The 21,751-nt window shown below is 39.9% G+C and overlaps 1 protein-coding gene across 1 annotated transcript in view; it reads right to left on the reverse strand.

The window, feature by feature from the left end:
• The window catches only part of LRP8 (LDL receptor related protein 8), a 277,087-nt gene that overhangs the window by 106,889 nt on the left and 148,447 nt on the right, over positions 1-21,751 (reverse strand).

Here is a 21,751-nt window from a genome sequence, read left to right on the forward strand (position 1 = left end):
TACTACACCTCTATCCCGATATAACACGAATTCGAATATAACGCGGTAAAGCAGCGCTCCGGGGGGGTTCTGTGCGCTTCGACAGATCAAAGCAAGTTCGATATAATGCGGTTTCACCTATAACGCGGTAAGATTTTTTGGCTCCCGAGGACAGCGTTATATCGGGGTAGAGGTGTACTAACATTTTTATTATATTGCCAATGTATTCTGACAAATGCCTTACATAAGCCTGACTATATTATGTCAACACAGTTATCTTTTATCAACCAATCTTGTGATCTCATTAAAAACAAGTTTGACTGACAACAGCTATTGTCCATAAAATCATGTTGATTGCCATTAATTATGCTACCATCATTTATTCTTTACTGGATGTGTTCGATATTAACCTTTCCATGATTTTATCCAGGTTTGATGTCATGCTAACCAGCCTATCATTTCTCATATCGTCCTCTTTAAACTTTTTAAATATTGTCACATTAGTTTTTTCCAGTTCTCTGAACTTCCCCAGTGTTCCAAAATTTGTTAAAAAAATTAGCATAAATGGTTCAGGGAGCTAATTTGCCAATTCTTTTAATACTTGTGGGTGCAAGTTATCCAGTCCTGCCAATTTAAAAATGTTTAATAGTTGCTCTTTAATATCCTCCCTAGCTACTGATGGAATATAATGTATTTCACTACTACTGCAAGATCATGCATCATCCTGCTTCTTTCTGAATACAGAAGAGAAATATTTATTAAATACTTCTGCCTTTGCTGTGTCATGATTTACAAATTTATCACCCATGTCTACTATTGGAGCTATACCATTGCTAGGTTTGATATATTTTCTCCTATTTAATTTTTATTATAATGGTTTTCAGCTTTGAGAAATTGGCCTTTATAAAAGCAACACACACACACACACACATACACACACATGTGTGTGTGTGTATTTGGTATTTGGTTAGGACTCTATTCTGTTTGTACATAGCAAATTAAATTAGATTGTGGTTACTTGCACATAGGCAACCATCAGTTTTTAATTCAGCGATCAATTCTTGTTTATCTGTCAGAATCTGACCCATAAAGTGTACCAGGGGACTGTTATGCAATGCAGTCCATTGATTTCCAAGAGCTGGTTATACAAGTCTTTTTCTTAACATGCTTAATAAAAAGTTTATGCCTTTATTATAAAGTATACAGCCGAGCTAAAATATCTAGAAATGTGATCTCTGGCAGAAGGAGCCTGATCTAGATTAGAAATTACTGCAATTTGTTTAATTAAGCAAATTATGACTTTCAACTTGAAAGACCACATCATTTCTCATAAAAATAACAGGAGTACTTGTGGCACCTTAGAGACTAACAAATTTATTAGAGCATAAGCTTTCGTGGGCTACAACCCAGGTCATATGTGATTTCCCTTCTAGAGACCTAAAACTGAAGGCAGTCTGATTCAGAATTTCCATCCCATTTTCTAATCTAAAGGAACTGCTGAGAACATCTGAGGTAGATGTGCCTGTCCCCCTCAATCATTTTACATTTGCTGTTCAGAAAGATTAGTTACAATGCAACAAGTGGGAACCCCCAAACCACTGCAATCCCTGTCTTTGTGCTGTTTTCCCCCAAAGAAAACAGACATCAACCTGCTAATCTCCTTGCTGGAGAAGCAGAGTATCCCTGGGAGATATTTGATTTGCCTTGCCTTTGTAGTCTGGGACTGGTGGTCTTGAAGTATTAGATCAGGAATTCTGATGGGTCCCTTTACAAGCTCCTGCCTGCAGTTCATGGCAAAGGTTGAGCCGAATCCGAACACATTTAGAAGCAGTCAAAATGTAAAAGAAACTATCTTTCAAGTGCCCCCTAAACAACGATTTGAGGTAGAAAAAGCATCTGAATATTGGAACTATCCATTTCTCTGTTGGAGGCACAAAATACTATGGGGGATGTGGAAAAAGCAGACATATGACATTCACAAACCAAAGACCTATTTCTGGCTGCTGGAAGGAAACAGGTGCCATCGCCACAATATCCAGACTGAGTTGGGCAGTTTGTAGAAGTAGCTGTTTTCGTATCCTCTGTAAATGTATTACATTCCCAAAGCAGCTTATTTTAATCAAAGTTATCATTCCAAAGGAGGCAACATCCTGAGTTCGTAATAAATCATAATACCAATCTCTGGTTTATCCCAGCATTCAGATTGCACTAGTACTTGATCCACTTATTCTGGGAGCACTCCACCATGTGGAAAGCCAAATGCAAACTGTGTGTGCAGACTGCTGGACACAGCCATTGTGCTTCCACCCGCTTGAGCTTGCAACTCTAATCTTTCAGTTTAGAGCAGAACATTTGGTTGGTCTGGTGAGTATATTGGTTCTAGATCCACTGCATAAACCAATCTAACCAGATACCTCCTGCATAGATAGGGGAGATGTGTTACTGCTTCTGATTATGCAAAACTGTGTTTTGGTTTTTTTTAATCTATATATTGTAGATGACAGTATTTGGGACCAAATTCTGCCTGGACTTACATGCAGTGTGCCCCTGCCTGAAATCATAGGTTGCATGGATATAAATGAGGGCAAAAACTGACCTATACTGTATGTATTGTCTCTCTCTCTCTCATTTGACACTCACTTTTTATCTCAGCTCCTAAGCCTCTAATTTAGAATTCCGAGGCTCTCTGGGGAAGAATGTAAGTAATTACTGTACAGAGAAAGTAAGTCAGCATGTTTGCTGATTTGAACTATCAAAATTCCTCCTTTGGTGCAGTGGGAGAGACCGTGTCTCAAAAGCTGAAGCCTGCAGCCCTAGTTCTAATAATATTTGATAGGCAGGCAGGAATATATTCATTCTTCTGGGAGATGGGTCACATGACAGCTTCCAGCTTTACACACTGGTGGGGGAAAAAACTCTTTCCAAGCCATCAACATGGAAACTAAATGAGAAACTCTTATTGAATAGGAAGAATATATAGAATTGTGATTTAGCCACAAAACAGCCATAGCTGGCCTCAAATCATAAGCTTCCTCATTTAGCTTAATTGTTGAACATTCACCTGGGAACCTGAACACCAGATTTCCCTCTCACAATTGCTTCTCCTAGTACAGGGCTTGGGTTATGCAATACAGTGGTTTCAGGGAAGCATCTGTGCTGATCCCCCAGTTGTACATATTTGGTGGAATCATAGAAATTAAGTTATAGAAAATACTTATTGAGTCAAATAATCCATCCCGCTCCATTGTCCTACTGACTCTTAAAATTGGCCAGGCAATGGGGCTTCCACCATTTGAGAGACTACTCCACCATCTAATAGATATTATATGGAGGATATTTTTCCTGATTATTTAGACTAAACCGAACTTTCCTTAATATCATTCTATTACTTCTAGCTATAACCACTTAGAACATTCTACACAGATCCTTCCTCAATATTTAAAAACCATCACCAAATGATTCCTCTGATTAAAGCAGGTGCAAATGGAAAGGTACACACGTCTACATTGCTAAAACAGGAGTCTCATGACAGACTGCTATGTTTTCTGAAGCCAATAACTTTTTACAATAAAGTTTTAAAATGGATAATAATTTCTTATTACAAATCAACATAAGGGGAATCAACTTCAACCCCACAAGTCTATCTGTATATTAGAAAAATCACTACAAAATCACTGCAGACTCCATTTAAATTATCTATGAATAGCATGAGCTTAATTCAAGAACAAAGCAAAAGCATCCGTGTGACTTAGAGGCCCACTGGTGCCAAACGGTAAAGGTTTCATTGTTCTTTAAAAGCAACTCCTGTCTCAGACAAGACAAACTCATTACACCTAAGACATGGGAATTATCCATAAAGGGTAGCATGTGAGGTTTCTACTGAAAGCTTGTGATTTATCGATACTCATACCAGTGCGATATGTGTGTATGGTTACTATTAAAGGACTAATGTAACAACATTGAACATTATGCCCTTAGAGTTTTGGAGGCAAAGTGAGTCAACAGAGAATGTTGTGTCTCGGTGCTGGCCCATTCAAGCAGGGGGCAGTTGTCACCTCTCTCTGACTAGCTGATTATGTCATGTATTGCTCAATTGTCCACCTTTGCACCAACCCAGAAAAGTCAATGGAAAACCATCAAAGCTAAACTACAAACATCGAAACTATCTGACAGTGAAAAGGAACGATAGGACAGCGAGGGGAGTGCCCTGTCTATGAACAGAGACAAGAGACTGATTCAGTATATCACAGGGTGGAGAAAGACACTCTGGATTCTTCACTGAGAAGTTATGTTGATGAGCCAGGTGCTTCAGCTAAAACTAGGCCCTGGCTCCTTGGGGCTGGCAAATGCTGCAAGAGACTGAACTTTGGGGTCAGAATCTACTTTATTAGCTAGGAAAGGTAACTATTAATAAGTGTAGGCCCAGTTCACATTTTATTATCTTGTTCTGTATTTAAACCATTTCTTTCCATCATTCACATTTGTTTCTAGTTGATTCTCTATTTTTTCTTAAATACATTTCCTTTTGTTTTACTATAATTGAAGTCAAGTGCTGTGTGTGATACAGGAGCAGTGGTCTAAGGTAAAACTGGTAAACTGAGGTACACTGTTCCTTTGGGAATGGAGGATCTGGAATTTTTGTGGGTATCCAGTGATCGGGGTTGGACACCACAGGGGGACACTTCAAAGGGACTCGAGGGGTGGGGTACATCTATTGTCAATTGGGAGGACTGGTGTGGGCCAGAGGAGAGTGCTGGTGGTGTTATGGGGCTGACACCCAGATGGCATATGCAAGACTCCCTCTTGCTGACAGAAGGTGGCAACAAGATGACTCACAGCCCTGGGTGCCCTGAGAAGCGTCACCATCAGACATACCATAACACAAAACTCCCCATTCCTACTTCCTGTATAAATCATAATACTGGATCCCTTACACATTCGTGCACAGACAGAGGCTCACATACCCGGCTCAAAGTAATTTCTTTAATTAACAAAACACAGCAGATTGAACATTGAGGCTGAAACCTATGCCTATTTCAGTGAATATCTAAGGATCTTTGAATTCTATTTTTTAAACACATTTTCTGTGAAATTGCCCTTCTAAAATATGACTATATTTTAAAGCAAACCAGGTATACTGGTTAAACTAGGATAATCTGGTAATTCAAAGAGTTTTGACATATGAGAAACAATCAAAATTCTGTTTTTCTGTGTTCCTGGTATTTAAACAGCTAAAACATTTCCCCAGTAAACTTTCACAGCCAAGATATAAAACTTCAATTATGGAGAGTAATAAGGGAAATTCTGTCACTGAGCCATAAAGCATTAACAGGTGCTGGGACAATACAATACTATTCTTTATACTCTACAAGGCTGATTTTCAGAGGATCTGAACAACCCCAACTGCCAATTAACTTTATAGTAACCATAAGCATTCATCACTTTTTAAAAATCAGGCCATAAAAGTCTATCACAAGTATCAGAATACCAACATTTTCTAAGACACAATAAACTACGTTATTTATTGAGACTACATATGGAAAGGTATGGTCTAGCCCCATACAGTGAATACAACACTATGAGTCAAGAACTCCTGAGTTCAAATGCTGGCTCTGACACCGATGCCCTCTGTGATTCTGAGCAAGCTGTTTGGCCCCAATTGTTTTTAAAGTCTGCACAACAGAGTACATGCTCAGGTCAGAAAAACTTATCCACAGGCAGATCCCTATCTTGTACATGCCCAGATTTTCAGAAGTAACTGCTCATTTTGGAAGCCTCAGTTTTGGGGCACTCAATCTGAGTCACTTTAATGGGACCCATTGTGTCTCAAGCTGGTTGTCCAAAAATTGAGGCATCCCAAATAGCCACCCGTCACTTCTGAAAATCTGTGCGTGTACCTTTGCTCATGTACTTTTGAAAACATAGGTCTTATTCTCTGCCTCAATTTCCCCATCTGTAAAATGGGGATAATGAAACTTATCTACTTTACAGGGGTGTCGTAAGGATAAATTAGCTAATGCCCTAAGTATTAAAGGGGTTCCCATGTGCTCATATTAACCCTCTGGCCACATCCAGCCCATTTAGTAGTGACACAACCACCTAACTGGAAGTTCAGTGGCGTATGTGAATAAAATGATACTCAGCCCAGCTCCTAGTGGATCTCTGTGTCATGAATAACGCAAACTGGTGCCACTCTTGGCAGTCTCAACAGAAGAATCATTGGCGTCATTTTACAGATGGCAAAACTGAAACATCGAGAAACTACTCAACTTGTCCACGATCGAGATCACCCAGCACATTAGTGGCAGAGCTGAGAAGTCAGCTCAGGTCTCTCGACTTCCAGTCCTGTGCCTGCCACAGGCCTCCTGTGTGACCTTGGCACCCATGACTACTTCTGTTTTCAGTGGTGACCTTCACCATTGAAGGCAGCGTCAATATCCCTTCTTCCTGTCACACTCCTCTGCTTTCTCTCATGCTGCCCGTATGCCTGGAGCGGCCTCTCTAAACCTTTTCACCAAGCTATCTTCTTTTCCGTGTTCAAACCAACCCAATATACCCAATTTTGCCAAACCACAATCATCCTCATAATACAATAAAAACATTAACAAAACAATACAGTTGTTCCCTGGCCTTAGCTGAAGAACGCTGTGATCGGTTTACTGTAACCTTTGTCCTAGTCTACTTTCCCCCATTTTGCTTATTTATTTTCCTCATTTTTTTGCGTCACGTCTTAATTTAGAGCCCAATCCTACAAATGCATACATGTAACTTTACTCAGGTAGTAAATCCTGCACCAGAATTAGATATATCTGTGTGACCCTGTGCAGAACGCCACTGACTTTAATTAGGCCCCACACAGGTGTGCGGGTCTGACCATGTACAGGCAGTTGCAGGACTGGGGCCCTAGGTTTTTGACTCTGTTACAGAGCCATAGCTTTACTTATATAGTGCTTAGCACACTTGTTGGTGCTCAGATACAGTACTGAGGTTAATTCGGACTTGCAAAGTGCTATGTGGTTTTCGAATGGAAGTGCAAATTAGAAGGATGAGTAGTAGGAAAACTAAATGGAAAAAGGTTTTTTAAAATGTGATTTTTAAAGTTGTTAGTGTTCCTTTAATCCCTTCAATACAATTTACTTACCTTACTGACTGACTGGAAATATAATGGCTCACTAACAGTTTTTCATCAGATAAGCATATTATAATTATGGAAATAAAATGGGATTTTAATTATGCAAACAATTTTTAGATTGTACCATTGTAATTTTCCACTGCATTATTTCTTATAAATGAATACATTGTGGAATCTAGGAAGAGGGCACCAATACAAATGACCTATTATTACTAGCTGCAGGTTTTCTTTTGTATGAGCTATTTTTACAAGTTGTCTATACCTTGGAAATATCTAGAGGTTCTAATAACCTTTATCCAAAGATCACACTATTTTCCCTCATAGATTAATTTATTTCACTATCAGCCAAAAAAAAAGTCTATTGTTACTTGTTCTTTGTTTCTCCGCCCCCCCCCCCCATGAGCTACATAAAAGCTCACTGCAGAATGATAAATCTAGAGGATCAGAAACACCTTTATCAGTAGCTCACACCCTTCATTCCCCACCATCCACAAATTATTTTCAGCTGTGGAAGCCTCTTTGATTAGTCTTCAGTTTCCACAGTGATACCAATCAAATGTCTGAAAGCTGAGACATTACTTGTTGCATTTAGTAAGACGGCCATCAATAAACAGAGTTACTTTCCAAGGCTTGCTCTGGAAAGTCTGAATGCAAACGGTATTATTAAGCTCATGGACAGTGGAGATACAAGGGAGGTGAGGGGGAAGGGGAATACTAGTTTGAGATTTCCATAGTGTCAGGCTATGGAAATCTCATATGATGGTATATAAAGAGAGATTCTGGGCCAGACTCCGGTTTGAGTTATGCAGGTGTAGGAGTAGTGTAACTTCACTGAACGCAATGGCCCAGCTCCTCGGCTATGGCTGAGAAGCACACATTGCAACTTAAGGGTGGGGTTCCAAAGGCAGCTTTGAGATAGCTGTATGCCAATCCAATCCCTAGGTATAAATTACAGAAGCCTGAGGGCTGCTCTAAATTACGTCATACGGTGCCCAGGACAAAGGGGCCTAAATCCTGATTGGGACCTTTGGATATTACCATAATATAAATACTTAATATGTGTATTATGCTAGATGTCAATGGTCCAAAAGGGACCAATATGCCAGCCTGGGTTCAGTGGAGTGCTGAAAAAATACAGCCATACCCACTTTCTTTCAGCCACCTCTACTATGCCAGCAGTCAGAAGAGTGGGTTGCATCAGACCCAATACATTAGCTCTATGCAGCTAAAAGGGCACCCAGTACCACCAATGCAGGGGAAAATCTGGCCCAATGACTTCAATGCCATTGCTCCAACTGTCCCCCAGTATAAATGAGATCCGTATAAATGTGTATGCGTTTGGCATGCTGGATGGTTGAACTCTTTTCTTTCTTTGTTGTATCAAGAAGCAATTCTTTATCCTACATGTTAGAAAGCAGAAACACTTTGATAATGCAGATTGTTATCCATATAAAGCCCACTGGTGATATGAATGAAAATATTGTTTTCTTCAGAAGTCTCCCAAGAGCGGCTAAGAGTCCAGTGTGTCCCTCTGGCTTGTCTGAGCCTCTGTATTAAGCAGCTGCTCTTTCACTTTCTTTTTGTCTAGATGCATTTTCTTTCTCTCATTCTCTGAGATCACTACAATTCTAATCAAAACAGGGACAAAAACCACAAAATGCTAGGGGGACAAAATTATACAGAGGATCAAAGAGTCAAGCACCAGTATGAAGATAACCATCTGTAAAAAAGATAAAGGCTGAAAAGTACTTCTCATCAATAGGAAACTTAAGCCACCAAAGATCCCCACAGATGAGCAAATATAATGAAACCTGGCAAACTGAATGATCAAAATTATAAGGACAAATTATGCAGGACTCATGAAACAGCTGGACTACTATCTGGAATTTAGGGTAATATGGCTTTCACTAGCTGGGAATGTTCCTTCTTAAAATGTCTTGCTAGTCACCTGGTGTTTACTGAAATACTGCAATAATTTTTTTAAAGGAAAGGTTCACCTAAGCATGTTATAAACAGTCATGTAGATCCCTTGGTATTTGCCATTGCAGTAGCATTTGGACAAGTTTTTGCCTTTTTTTTTTCTTGCAGTCTGAACTGGAGTGCAATGTAGCACTCTGTACTGTATACCAGTATACCTACATCTCTACAGTATACCACAATACAAAGGAAGCCATGACACGTCTTTGTTGATAGCACCTTTACCTCACAGGCAGACAGCTGAGATGTTACATCAAGATTTTGGTTCATATCCAATGATGACACTGCACTGCCATACAAAGGGGTGCTGATATATTAGAGATGAGACATTAAACCAATCTGTAAAAAAATTACTTGCCAGACATGAGGCAGCACGTACAGGAGAATCTGGAGGACAGGAAGAGCTTAATACAAAAAAGAGTAGGCATCAGAAGGCAAGCAAAGAATCTATCATTTATAAAAATCAGAACATCCTAAATTCTTTTACATGTGCAAATGGAAAGACACAACCTGAATAGTTCTGCTGCTATTAAAGTCTATCTGGAAATATAACTTTAATCTTGTACAAAAAATACTAATTTTAGTTTTCAGGATGGAATAGTCAATTTTTAAGTCTTACAGCTGAGATGTTAAAACCAACGGAACCCACCAGCATGCAGTCCTATGGCAGAACACACTTTTCCACCTACACCTTGCTAGAAAAGTTCATCCCATACAGTCAACCTCGCTGAATCACACTACTGTGAGCTCCAGACCTGATTACTGCAAACTTGCAAACCAACATATCTAGGGTGAAATCACTGACTTTAAACAAGCTAAAACTGTTTCAAAATGATGAAGCTTCTTAGGAAACAACCAAAGGAGCCACTTATCCCCAACCTTTTGGGACCAACATTTGCAACTTGTACTAGTAAATAAAGTCCTTTATAATACAAGAACTTAAGTACTCACGTGAAAGGTCAGGTGAATAGGTTAGAAGTACAGAGTGGAAGAAAGGCAATTAAAAAAAAATCAGTTGTATCTCCTAAAAGTGAGACAGCTAGTATGTGTGCATGGGTGTGTGACCATGTTTATGAATGCACACTCCCACATGTATTTGAAGTCTGACTTAAATGAAGTGGGTGAAATAAATCCTCTGCGTTCACTTAAACACAAGATTGAGAAGGGGTGAACTGACGGCTGAGACCTGCCACTTTGAACATAGACATTAAATACCATGTCCCCAGAAATAAGCCTATAAACCACTATTAAATTAAGGCACTGGTTAAGACATTCTGTAGCTATGGAAAGTCCACTATAACCCACAAATACACAGTAAAAGGAGCCAAGTTCTACCCTAAGATATGCATATTGGGCTGTCAGTGGACACAATACTTACAACCAAGAGCAGAACTTGACTCAGAGCATTTTCAGAAAAATCACTGGCTAGTGTCTACCAATGCAGACAGAAACTATGTACCATACTAGCCCTAATCATAATCCTAATTCTAGGGGGAAATTCTGAAGCACTTACTAAATCAGAACATCAATGGAAGTTTGACATGAGCAAGAATTTGACTCTTAAAAGTAAGAATCAGAGGTCATGCAATTCTACGACTTTTGTGATATTAACAACATGTGGATTATTAAAACTAAAAGAACGTTAAAGACATAACTTTCAATTGGGACAGTGAAATGAGACCGGGCAGTTTAACTTTTTTGGCTGTCATGCACTAGCACAATACTATTGTGTTTGGGTTTCTAACACAGTAGAAGAATATTCAAATTGTATTTTGCTTTTGATTTCCAGAAATTATCCCTATTCAAATTAGACCAGCTGCATGATACCAAACTCCCCAGCTTTTGTTTTAACAAATGCTAAATTTTGAACTTATAAAATTTGTCAGGACTGTTCTGAAAAAAAAAAAAAAGGTAAAATTAAGAAGCTGGTTGTTTATATTGTTAATCTACCATGATTTTGTCTCCCCCCAGTAAAAAATAAAATTATTCTGAATTCCAAAAAGCAAAGCGGAGGTGAACAGAGAGAATGATATCTGAAGGCCAAAACCAAAACCCGATCTTCCAAAGCTTCTTCAGTTTTTACTGTTTCCGTTTTTATAGGCTATAAAATAATTGCAGATACAAAACCTTTATGTGCTTAACCCTCACTTTCCCTCTCTTCCTCTTGCCAACTGAAACTGATGTAAAATTAATCACAGCTATAGAACGCTAGCATCAATATCTTTCACTGTCATCCTTATTTATGAGCTGTAAGAAGGCATTAGACCAAGAAGGCAATCATTTAAATGCCAGCATCTTCATAATATTTGACTAACAAATGCATAGAGTAGATTTGAGGCATGGAAGAATCACAGACATCAAAGCACTGAAAAGCTGTTTTGTTGTTGTGGAACAATATGTGGTTCAGGAATAAGAACAGCAAAAACATTTGAGGGGACTTGATAGCTACCTCCTATGGGCTTTGTATTGGCCCTAAAACCTCTGAAAATGTAATTGTGAACTGTTATGATCTTCCTTTAAAATATTTGTTTGTTTAAATATATATTATTTAAGGGCTTTTATTGTTGTTAAAACTAACCCCTAATCATTATCTAACCTGCAAAATTAATTTACACATGTAATTCCATTTGCAGGTGAGTGAAACTCTGAAGCCAGATAACACTGAAAAAAGACATATTGACCATTGGTCCAGACGCTGACTGTCAAGAGGACAGGCTCAGATGAGGTTTGCCTACTGCTGAGGTGGAAGAACTCCCTTGAGTTGGTTTCACTAGATTCCACTTAATTCAGAAGGATGGTCTTATGCCTTAAGTAGAGGAATGAGTAGACCTCTATGCAAATACAAAATTGATATCCATGAACATCCACGGAAATAAAGCAGATATCCACGGAGCTGCAGGGCTCTACCGGGAACTGCAACAGCAAAAGCAGCAGCATGTCGGGCTGCCGCTTGCAGGAGCCAGCACCCCATGCGGGCAACTCTTCCAGCGTGACTGAACTGCTCTCAGCCCCGCCCATTGGTGTGGGCACCAGGCTCACCGGCATCTGTCCCTGGTCCACTAGTATGTGCAAGCAGCTCGCACACTCCCGGACAGGAGACACAGACCGCACAAGTATCACGCTGAAATGTAAGTACAATATTTATATTCCAATCAATGTATTTTATAATTATATGGTAAAAATGAGAAAATAAGCAATTTTTCAGTAACACTTTGCTATGTTACTTCTGCATTTTTATGTCTGATTTTGTAAGCAAGCAGTTTTTAAGTGAGGTGAAACTTGGGGTACACAAGACAAATCAGACTCTTGAAACTTAAATAAATAAATTAAATTAAATTAAAATTAAATTGAAAGGGGTACAGTAGTCTGGAAAGGTTGAGAACCACTGAGCTAGAATATCAAGATTTAAAATTGGAATCCTCCCTAATTATACTTGGAACTGGTAATATGCTGACAGAGGTTTGTGAACAATATGAAAACTATCCTGGGTATGGAGTTAAAGTATAGTGATAATCAGAAAAAAGAGACTATAAAAAGCCCTTGTGGTGTTCCATCTTTACTCTGTCTTGGTGACTTCCATACTTGATTTGATCAAGTTGACAAGTCAAGAAACTAGAGAGACAAGGTAATACCTTTCATTGGACCAACTTCTGTTGGTGAAAAAGACAAGCTTTCGAGTTAGTCCGATAAAAGATACTGCCTCACCCTGTCTCTCTAATGTCCTGGGACCAACACAGCTACAACAAACACTGCAAGCAAGTCCAGAAATGACTGTTCTGACTATTAGCACTGCAGCTTCAGTCTGAGTATCTGAAAATCAGGCTGTTTTCTTTCTTCCTCTTACATCGCCACACCAGTCATGATAATTTTGTAACTGGAAATTTTCATAATTACATTTCTATATTCTCTAGCCTGTCTGCCTTATAGATGTAGTGGAGAGTTTGGGCTGGATCTTCAGCATAGCTCCATCTGTCCCATTGTTTTGCTGGAGAACACTAACATTGCTATTATCTGAGCTGCTCTATTTTATGTAAGAAATTGCTATTTGGTGCAGTGAAACCAAGGAGTTTGTTTTATCCATTGTAAAAACAGGCCCCTCTGCATCTGATATTCAATCATCTAATCTGTAAGTCCTTGAAATTCTTGTGGGGTATTCAGCCATCTGTATAACTACTCATAAATTAGAAGGGTCCTCAAAGAATTTATCCTACCCCATCCAAAAAAAACCAACATCAAGCATCACAGTGTATACTAATGGGATTGCTCTGTTAATTTCCAGTGTAGTAAAAGACACAGGAAATCTCTGTCTGCAGTACAGCCCCAGGTCCCAGAACTTGATATCTGATTCTCTCTGACTGATTTGGCCTATTTTTTTCCTGCTCAAAGTTCAATGACCCAGTATTTGTGTGATGCCCTAAATGAGACATTCCATCATTCCCCTCCAGGACTTAAGTCTCATAGGGCAAGAAACAGTCTAACAACTTGCTTTGCAGAAACCTATAGTAATGTCCCCAAACCAAGTCAGTCATGCAGTAGATCTGGATCAAAGAGGAATAACACAAAAACAATTTATTTTGGGGTAAATGAGGAGATAGGAGTCGGGAGCAGATGTATAGAAGGGAGGAAAGACATGCCAGCAATTACAATATTTCACTTGGTGCAACTTAACAGAAATCCATAGGACTGAAATAATAATTATAATACACTTTTTATATAAGACCAGCAACATGCTAGGCTCTTCGGGACCACAGAATAGAATATATTAAAAATAAAACTGTCATGTTTAGATACATTTCTCTGAGCAGCCATTTAGAAATAAAAGAGAGCACAAACTGTCTGACTTTCTGGTGCTGGCATCTAAGATCCAAATTCAAAGTCTGACTGCAAATTATATCTCCATTTAAAGATCAATTTGCATGAGTGCTGCTTATTAAACCTATCCTCCTTAAATCATCGCTCTATTATGTGTAATATGGTATTAGATTTCTCCTCCTCTTTCCATCCCCCAAAACTCCCCACTATATTTTTCTGTATAATAATTTCTGCTATTCACTGGGAAAGTGTCACGTGTCCGATAAGGAAAAAAAAGTCAGTGCTAAATTTATGCTGCCTGAATTCCTTGATCTCATTATACATATACAATGTCCTGAGGCTAGAGTTTGCTAGCTCAGATTTTCACTTGCTTTTTCTATCCGTTTAGTTTGTGTTCCCATCAGCGCTATTACCATTTGTTAGCAATTTTTATTTTCTCTGGAGCTTTTTTTTAAATTGTCTCTCTGATCAAATAACCAAAATACTTCAGAGGGTATTTAAAATTTCCCTTTTCAAATGCTGCGAGAAAGCAGACGGTTCAGTTACTAGGGTGAAACAATATCAGGTGGCTAAAGCTGTAATTCTGCAAGGAGTCTCTGCTAGCTCAATAATAAAATCCCCAACCCGTTCTTTAGCTTCAAGAAATTGGATGGAAAATAGTAAAGAATAAACTGCTTAATATTGGCTTCCTAGAAATTCAAGGCAATTCACTTGTAAAGGACAATGTCTTCAATGCAAAGTTCCCAGGAAATCTGCTCACCCTTTTTTGAGTCCACCACACATGTCAAATGGAGCCAGTATACAGCCTAGGTAAGGACGTAACACTTTCCAAAACTCTGTGATAATGGGAAAACAAGTTCATTTTGGATTGGGCGGTAATGACACACACTACTGTTTTGTACCGCTACGTGCAACCATCAACGTACCCTCTATTAAATTTTGTCTCCGGCCATTTCACTATAGTCCATGATCACACCAAGTTTCACAAGCTTAAAAGAGTTTCATAGAAAAAGTGCCAAGGAAAACCCATAATGCTGCACAATTTGGTACTAGATGACCACTGAGTCATTATGAACCAGTAACCCCAACATGGTCTTGGTGAAGAAAGCACTGTGTCCCAGTATGGTGTTAGAGGGCACAGTGCTGTTAAAGGTGCCATCTTTTGGATGGATAAAACTGAGCTCCCCTGACCTCCTTTGGTTATTGAAAGTTCCCATGATGCACTTTGGTGTTCTCACTAAGTCCTAATGTGAGAAAGTATACCCACTACCTACTGAAGTTCTCCTTCTAGTTTCACCTGGCTGTGGTGTTCTTCTCTGCCTGTATTAAGTGGCTGAATAGTGCTGCTGTGAGTAGTTATTTCTCATGCACTTGATATTACTATGATGCAGACAGCTCACCTTGCATCTCAAAATAGCTGCTGATAGGAGTAGTTGGAAGCCTGTTAGGGCTTAGTTAATCCCCCACCTACCATGCAAGCCTATCTGTTAGATTTTTAATGATGTTGTTGGTGAGGCACCTAGAATAGAACAACAAACTGGTACCATCAAAATTAAATGCATGATTATTTCAGAGCACCTTTTGCTGGCTGATCTATAGCAGTGAGTGTGGATTCAGATAATTTCCTGGCTGTAGTCAAGGAGACACAACAATGCTGCTCTAAGACAGGAGGAGAATACTGTATTCCCCAAAGGAAACTTTCTGTTGGTTGTACTCTGATGTTTATCTGAAAAGAATACTAAAAACAAAATGTTTGGTTTATTTGCTTTTGCGTATTGGCATCTTTACAAGGTGCTGAATTTCAATTAACTGAGAGGCTGAATGCTTAAATAGGGGCCACCACCGAAATCCACAAAGGCTCAATCTGATCAGAATCACAAGAAACGTGATCCTGACAGTTAGCATCCCAAAGCAGATGTCCACAATTAGCTGATTTCATCCTCTCCTAGCAACATAGATACAATTCTTTGTGTGTGTGTCAAGCCTCCCCTTCCAGCAGCAGCAGCTCGGTATTGGCTATCGGCTACTTCTTTGTTCCTGGCCAGTCTCACCCATCTCTCTGTGACGTCTCATTTGTAAAGTATATTTTGAAAAATAAGCTCTACCCCATTAGTATGAATTTTAAAAAATAATTTTCAACCTCATTTAATACAACTTTTTGATCCTGCCAGTGAGTCCTGCCTCTTAGCTTACTGTAAAAATTCCGGAGTTAATATGGCTTTCGGAGACAGTTCACCTCTCCTGATTTAGGGGCTCACCCTGTTCCTATTTAAGTCAATGGACGTTTTACCATTGACTTCAGAGGTGGCAGGATCCAACCTACAATAGATCCCCAAATTGATCAGTTAGTAGAAAATAAAGATAGACACATTTTCCTGAAGGCTGAAAAAAACTGAATGAGACTAAACAAATTCATTAACCATATACTAGTGCATAAAGTGATAGGACTTCAGAGTTGCATGAATAATTTGCTTGGATGAACCTGAGGAGATGTGCAAATGTTTGGGCTAAAGCTCTGCCTGAAAATAGATGAAAAAAGGAGAGGGTTGTTTGTGCGCAGTAACCATTTCCAAAAATACCTTGCTGGATAATTGTGCTGTTTCAAATTTCCAAAAGAGAAACAGAAATCAGGCTTCAGAGGGGTAGCTGTGTTATTCTGTATCAGCAAAAACAATGAGGAGTCCTTGTGGCACCTTAGAGACTAACAAATGTATTTGGGCATAAGCTTTCGTGGGCGATAACCCTCTTCTTCAGATGCATGGAGTGAAAAATACAGTAGGCAGGTATAAATATATAACACATGAAAAGATGGAAGTTGCCTTACCAAGTGGGGGGGTCAGTGCTAACGAGGCCAATTGAATCAGGGTGGATATGGCCCATTCCCAACAGTTGACAAGAAGGTGTGAGTGTCAACAGAGGGAAAATTACTTTTTGTAGTGACCCCGCCACTCCCAGTCTTTATTCAGGCCTAATTTAATGGTGTCAAGTTTGCAAATTAATTCCAGTTCTGCAGTTTCTCGTTGAAGTCTGTTTTTGAAGTTTTTTTGTTGAAGAATGGCCACTTTTGAGTCTGTTATAGAGTGTCTAGGGAGATTGAAGTGCTCTCCCACTGGTTTTTTTGAATGTTACAATTCTTGATGTCTGATTTATATCCATTTATTCTTTTGCATAGAGACTGTCCAGGTTGGCCAATGTACATGGCAGAGGGGCATTGCTGGCACATGATGGCATATATTACATTGGTAGATGTGCACGTGAACGATCCCCTGATGGTGTGGCTGATGTGGTTAGGTCCTACGATGGTGTCCCTGGAATAGATATGTGGACAGAGTTGGCAACAGGGTTTGTTGCAGGGATTGGTTCCTGGGTTAGTGCTTCTGTTATGTGGTGTGTAGTTGCTGGTGAGTCTGTGCTACAAAACTAATCATCAGTAAACAAGCATTAAAAAGCCAACATGGGGAGCAATCCTGCAAACTCTCACTAACTAGATAACTCTGAACCCCCAGTGAAAATAAATAACCTAACTTTGAAATATGGGAGTGTGTGAAAGTTTCTCAGATTGTTCACTTCTTTCACCCCACTGCTCTGTATTCACACTCAGGGTTCAGGAAGGAATTCCTTGCAGGGCTTTTGGGGTGTTTTCACATTCCTCTGATGCACTGAGCAGGAGGACTTACCCCTTAGAATCAGGTAGGCATATCCCACACCATCCGTTCTTTGAGTTTGCAGGGAGTAAAAGTCTTTTCCACCTTTGAATCTTCTCCATCTTCTGCTTTTATAACTCACCAATGGCCAAAGAAACTGTTTGGTTTTTTTGGTTTACTAAAACAAAACATTAGCTCTCAGGCTGGGCTCTTAAGCACAAAGTTTCAACCACATTTCTTTTAATGGGCTGAGTTATAAAATCCCTGAAAGAGGAAACTTTGAATGGAACCACTCCAAGACAGTTAACTCTAGCAACAGGAACAGTGTCACTGGGGTGGCACTTGGGTTCACGATTACCTATATCCAAAAATAACAGGATCTTGCACAATGATGATGCTGTCACCACATCACAGGGCACACGGTCACTGGGGGACCTCAGTGCCCTGGGAAGTGCAGTAAGCATGTAGCAAAGCCCAGCAGGGAGTGTTTTGCTACTTTTGGAAAAGGGATTTTATACAAGCAAATAAGGAAAACAAGCTGTGCATTTTGCTGAGCATTACAGACATGGACATGACATCACTAACAACCAATCAGAAAGCTCCAGCTGTGTCCAGAGTCTTAAAGCCATTTAGCAACTGGTTAGATGTCGATGCTGAGAAGGAGAATAGCATCAGTTCTGACAATATCCTAAGCTGGAAGTGTTTCTAAAATGTAACATTAAGCATGTCAGTGCTTTGCCCTCACTGGCTCCAATGGACAATGCCCCAGTGTTGTGGTAATCTAGGTGATATATTGTTTTAGGAATGAACCTGGGATCTGGCAAAGATGCTGCCAGTTATGTGGCCTCTCTAATGGCAACTAATTTTTAAAGAGAAATCTCAGTTTCCCAAACTGCTCTGTTCTGAGGGAAGGCGGCATGCCTGGGCCCTGTCCAATACTGAGCCGCGATGCATTCTCAAAAAGGAAAATGAGATGGTTAAAGGGACCTACGGGCGTTTTCCAACCACAAGCACAAACTCAGCAATGCTTTGACCAAAAAGAGGAAAAAAGCAGAGAAGATGGGAGGGGCCATATAGGAATAAGGCCTTCCAGACTATTAGAATGTACATTTCACCTCTCACTGATTTTTCAGCATATTATTACAGCTATGAAACTGCCCTCAGATTGTGTTCACATACACTGGGGTTTGATGTTTAAGTTAGGGGTAGAACATTAAAAAAAATAATATAGCCAATAGTTTTTCCTTTGATAGCCCACAGGGTTTATAACCACACTTCTGCCCCAAGTGATGGTGGTCAAAAGACCTACAGAACGCTGGAACAGCTTCCCCCACTAGTTTACCACACAACCAATGCACGCTTATAAATTCTGGGTTTGGTCCTGTGAATTGCTGAGCAGCCCGAACTCCACCTGAAGTCTCTTAAAAGTGAGGTATAAAAAGACCAGAGAGGAAAATTCTACACGTGTCCACATAAAACTGGTAACTTTCAATTCTCAGAACTTTAAAACGACTTGCTTGATTTTCTTCAAACTAGGTATGAACTTTCAATTTCAATGATCCTGTGAAACAAGCCAAATTTCACATTGCTAGTTTCAGATTTTTTTTTTTTTAAGGTCTCTAACTGAACATGGGAGGAGACAGATTTTCATACTGTATTAAGATATAGGGCCCTCTGTGAACTTTGATACAGGAGTCATTGCACTCTACACAAAACTGAACTGATCTGGCTAAAACTTGTAATAAAGAACCAAACACCTTTAGGATGAGATGAAGAATGGAAAATTTCACCAGTAAGGAGGTTTGTTTGAGAAGGTTATTAGCGACTGAAAAGCGGAAGAGAATCGAAATTGGACATCAGCTTTAATGACAGTGCAAGCTATTCATGGCCACTGTACTAGGGTAGTGAACTGGTCAGTGTGTAGGTGTAGCACTGCCCACTACACGAAAGAATCAATACTGCTACAACTGTGTGTTATAGACCCTGTTCTGCTAACAGCTAACAGAGATTCTCCTTTAGCTCCAGTGGTCAGGGCCTGTGCTTGTGAAGCAGGAGGATCTATTGTCACTATGAAGTACCAAGTGGCCAAGCTGTGCAGCAGAGTGACAACCATGAAATCCTAGGTGGCCACAGATGCTTTGTAATGTACAGGGTTAAGCTTCAGGGCCTGTTGTTTCTGCAGAGCAGAGAGCATTCCCTGGAGAAAATTCTCAGCGCTCCAACTAAGAGGACATTTTTCTCTGGTGGGATTATGACATCATCTTATCTAAACAAAGAAGAGAAGCTTCCCACCATCCCACTCTGCCATGCTGTTTGATATGGTTTGAAAACTGTCTTACTTTAAAATACAAAGAGAAAACTGTTGCCATACTGGCACCCCCCCTCTTTTCAATGAGCTTCTGATTTCCTGCTCAGGCTCATCCCCGAACAACAACATTTAAAAAAACATTTTCTCCCACCAAAGGGTTTTTGAGTTTGTCTGAGGTGACACAGTCCACGCTCCTTCCCACTCCCATTTCATATTACAATGAAAGATGTTTCAAGGACACAGTTCCCCCATGCACCACCTGACCTGAAAATAACACAGACTTCAGCCTTTTGTTAGGTTTCAAGCAAAAGGTCACCGCTTGGGACAGCATAGTCACATTCATAAAATGGCTAACGAGGCTGGTACTCAAGTAACGGCACAATTCAAGCCTCCTACACAGCTTGAAGGCTGATCTTCTTAGAGGAAATACATGCATACGTGCTAGAGGAGATGGAGGTCAAAAGAAACACTTGCGGACCTTATGCTGAACTGCGTGCTCTAAACATAGCCCATTCTGCTGCCTCTGATAGGAGATTTACAGACAGAGACTGCTGGGAATGGAACTGCTTAGTTATTCAACCCACATCCAATGGCAATCAGATAGTGGATACAGCATTAATAAGAGAGATTTTGACTAAGAAGGAGGCTGGAGGGACAGAGAGACCAAAACACATACAGTATATAAATATGTTAATGCCATTGTTGAGGTAATTATTTCAGTACTTGAAAAAAATGGCTTGAAAAATCGCTTGAAAAAAATAATCCACTCATTTCCTGCAAAAGAGAAGCACATTTATCTTTCTTAATTAGGTAGCAATGCAGAACTGGCTATCAGGCTTAAAAATAAAAAAAAAATGGTTAATTGTATACTCTTCTTGTGCTGCACGCTGGTGAAGTCAGATAAAATACTTTTCTTGTCACTGTTGCTGACCCATGGGAATACATTTGTGCAGTACATGACTTGAAATTCAATGTGTGGTTTATATTAGTTTACTCTGGTCCTCCCAAGCACAACGTGAACACACAACGCGTGAAGGCTCATGTGCTAGCAAGTGTTTCAATTCCAGTTTCCCTGGGACGTGCCTCTTCTATTCAGCATCAGTCAATATTTAATAACTCTTCAGTACTCCAGACCAATGGAAAGTGGATGAACCTTCTCAGAAAGAGTGAAAGGAAAAAGGTAAAATGCACCGAACCAAGGCCATGTATGTCTTACTAAACTGGTGCATTTATGAAAGATGCTAACCTGAAAGGAGTGTTTGCCATACTGACTTTCTGCTTCAGTTTTTCCCCACAGCTAATCCTTCTTCTGCTACAGTGCTCACCTTTCTTCATTCATCCTCCAAGACAAAAATCACTGACACAATGCTATGACACGATAGAGTTACAAAGTTGTGTCATTGCAACACAGGAGAAATGCACTGCAGCATGCTGATGAATTTCAGAATGTCACCATCCAATGCAGAGTAAATCTGAATTTCTCAAAGGACCTGATCCAAAGCCCATTGATTACAATCGGTTTTGTTCAGACTCCAAATGACCAACAATGCAATATCACCAGACATTAAATAAATACTACAGGGAATAATGCTGCACCCTTTGGGGAAGGGATTAGGGCAGTGGTTCCTGGTATATGTATCAGGAGCTGGCCAGAGGCTCCAAGGCAGAGGGCTGGAGCAGCTGGGCAGCAGAGCGGCGGGGGGAGGGGCACCTGAACACAAGTCACCGGATGTGCGTGGCTCTACTAATCAAGTGCATGGTACCTGACTGACTCTTGTGAGGCCGACAGCTTAGGGGGGGAACACTGTTGGGAACTTTAGGACTGAATAACCTAACAGAACTTTTCCATCTCTAATTTTTATTCTATATCTGAACTCTGAAAATTGGGATCATCCTGCA

Source organism: Emys orbicularis, chromosome 8 (genome assembly GCF_028017835.1).
Source record: "Emys orbicularis isolate rEmyOrb1 chromosome 8, rEmyOrb1.hap1, whole genome shotgun sequence".
NCBI classification, from domain to species: Eukaryota; Metazoa; Chordata; order Testudines; family Emydidae; genus Emys; species Emys orbicularis.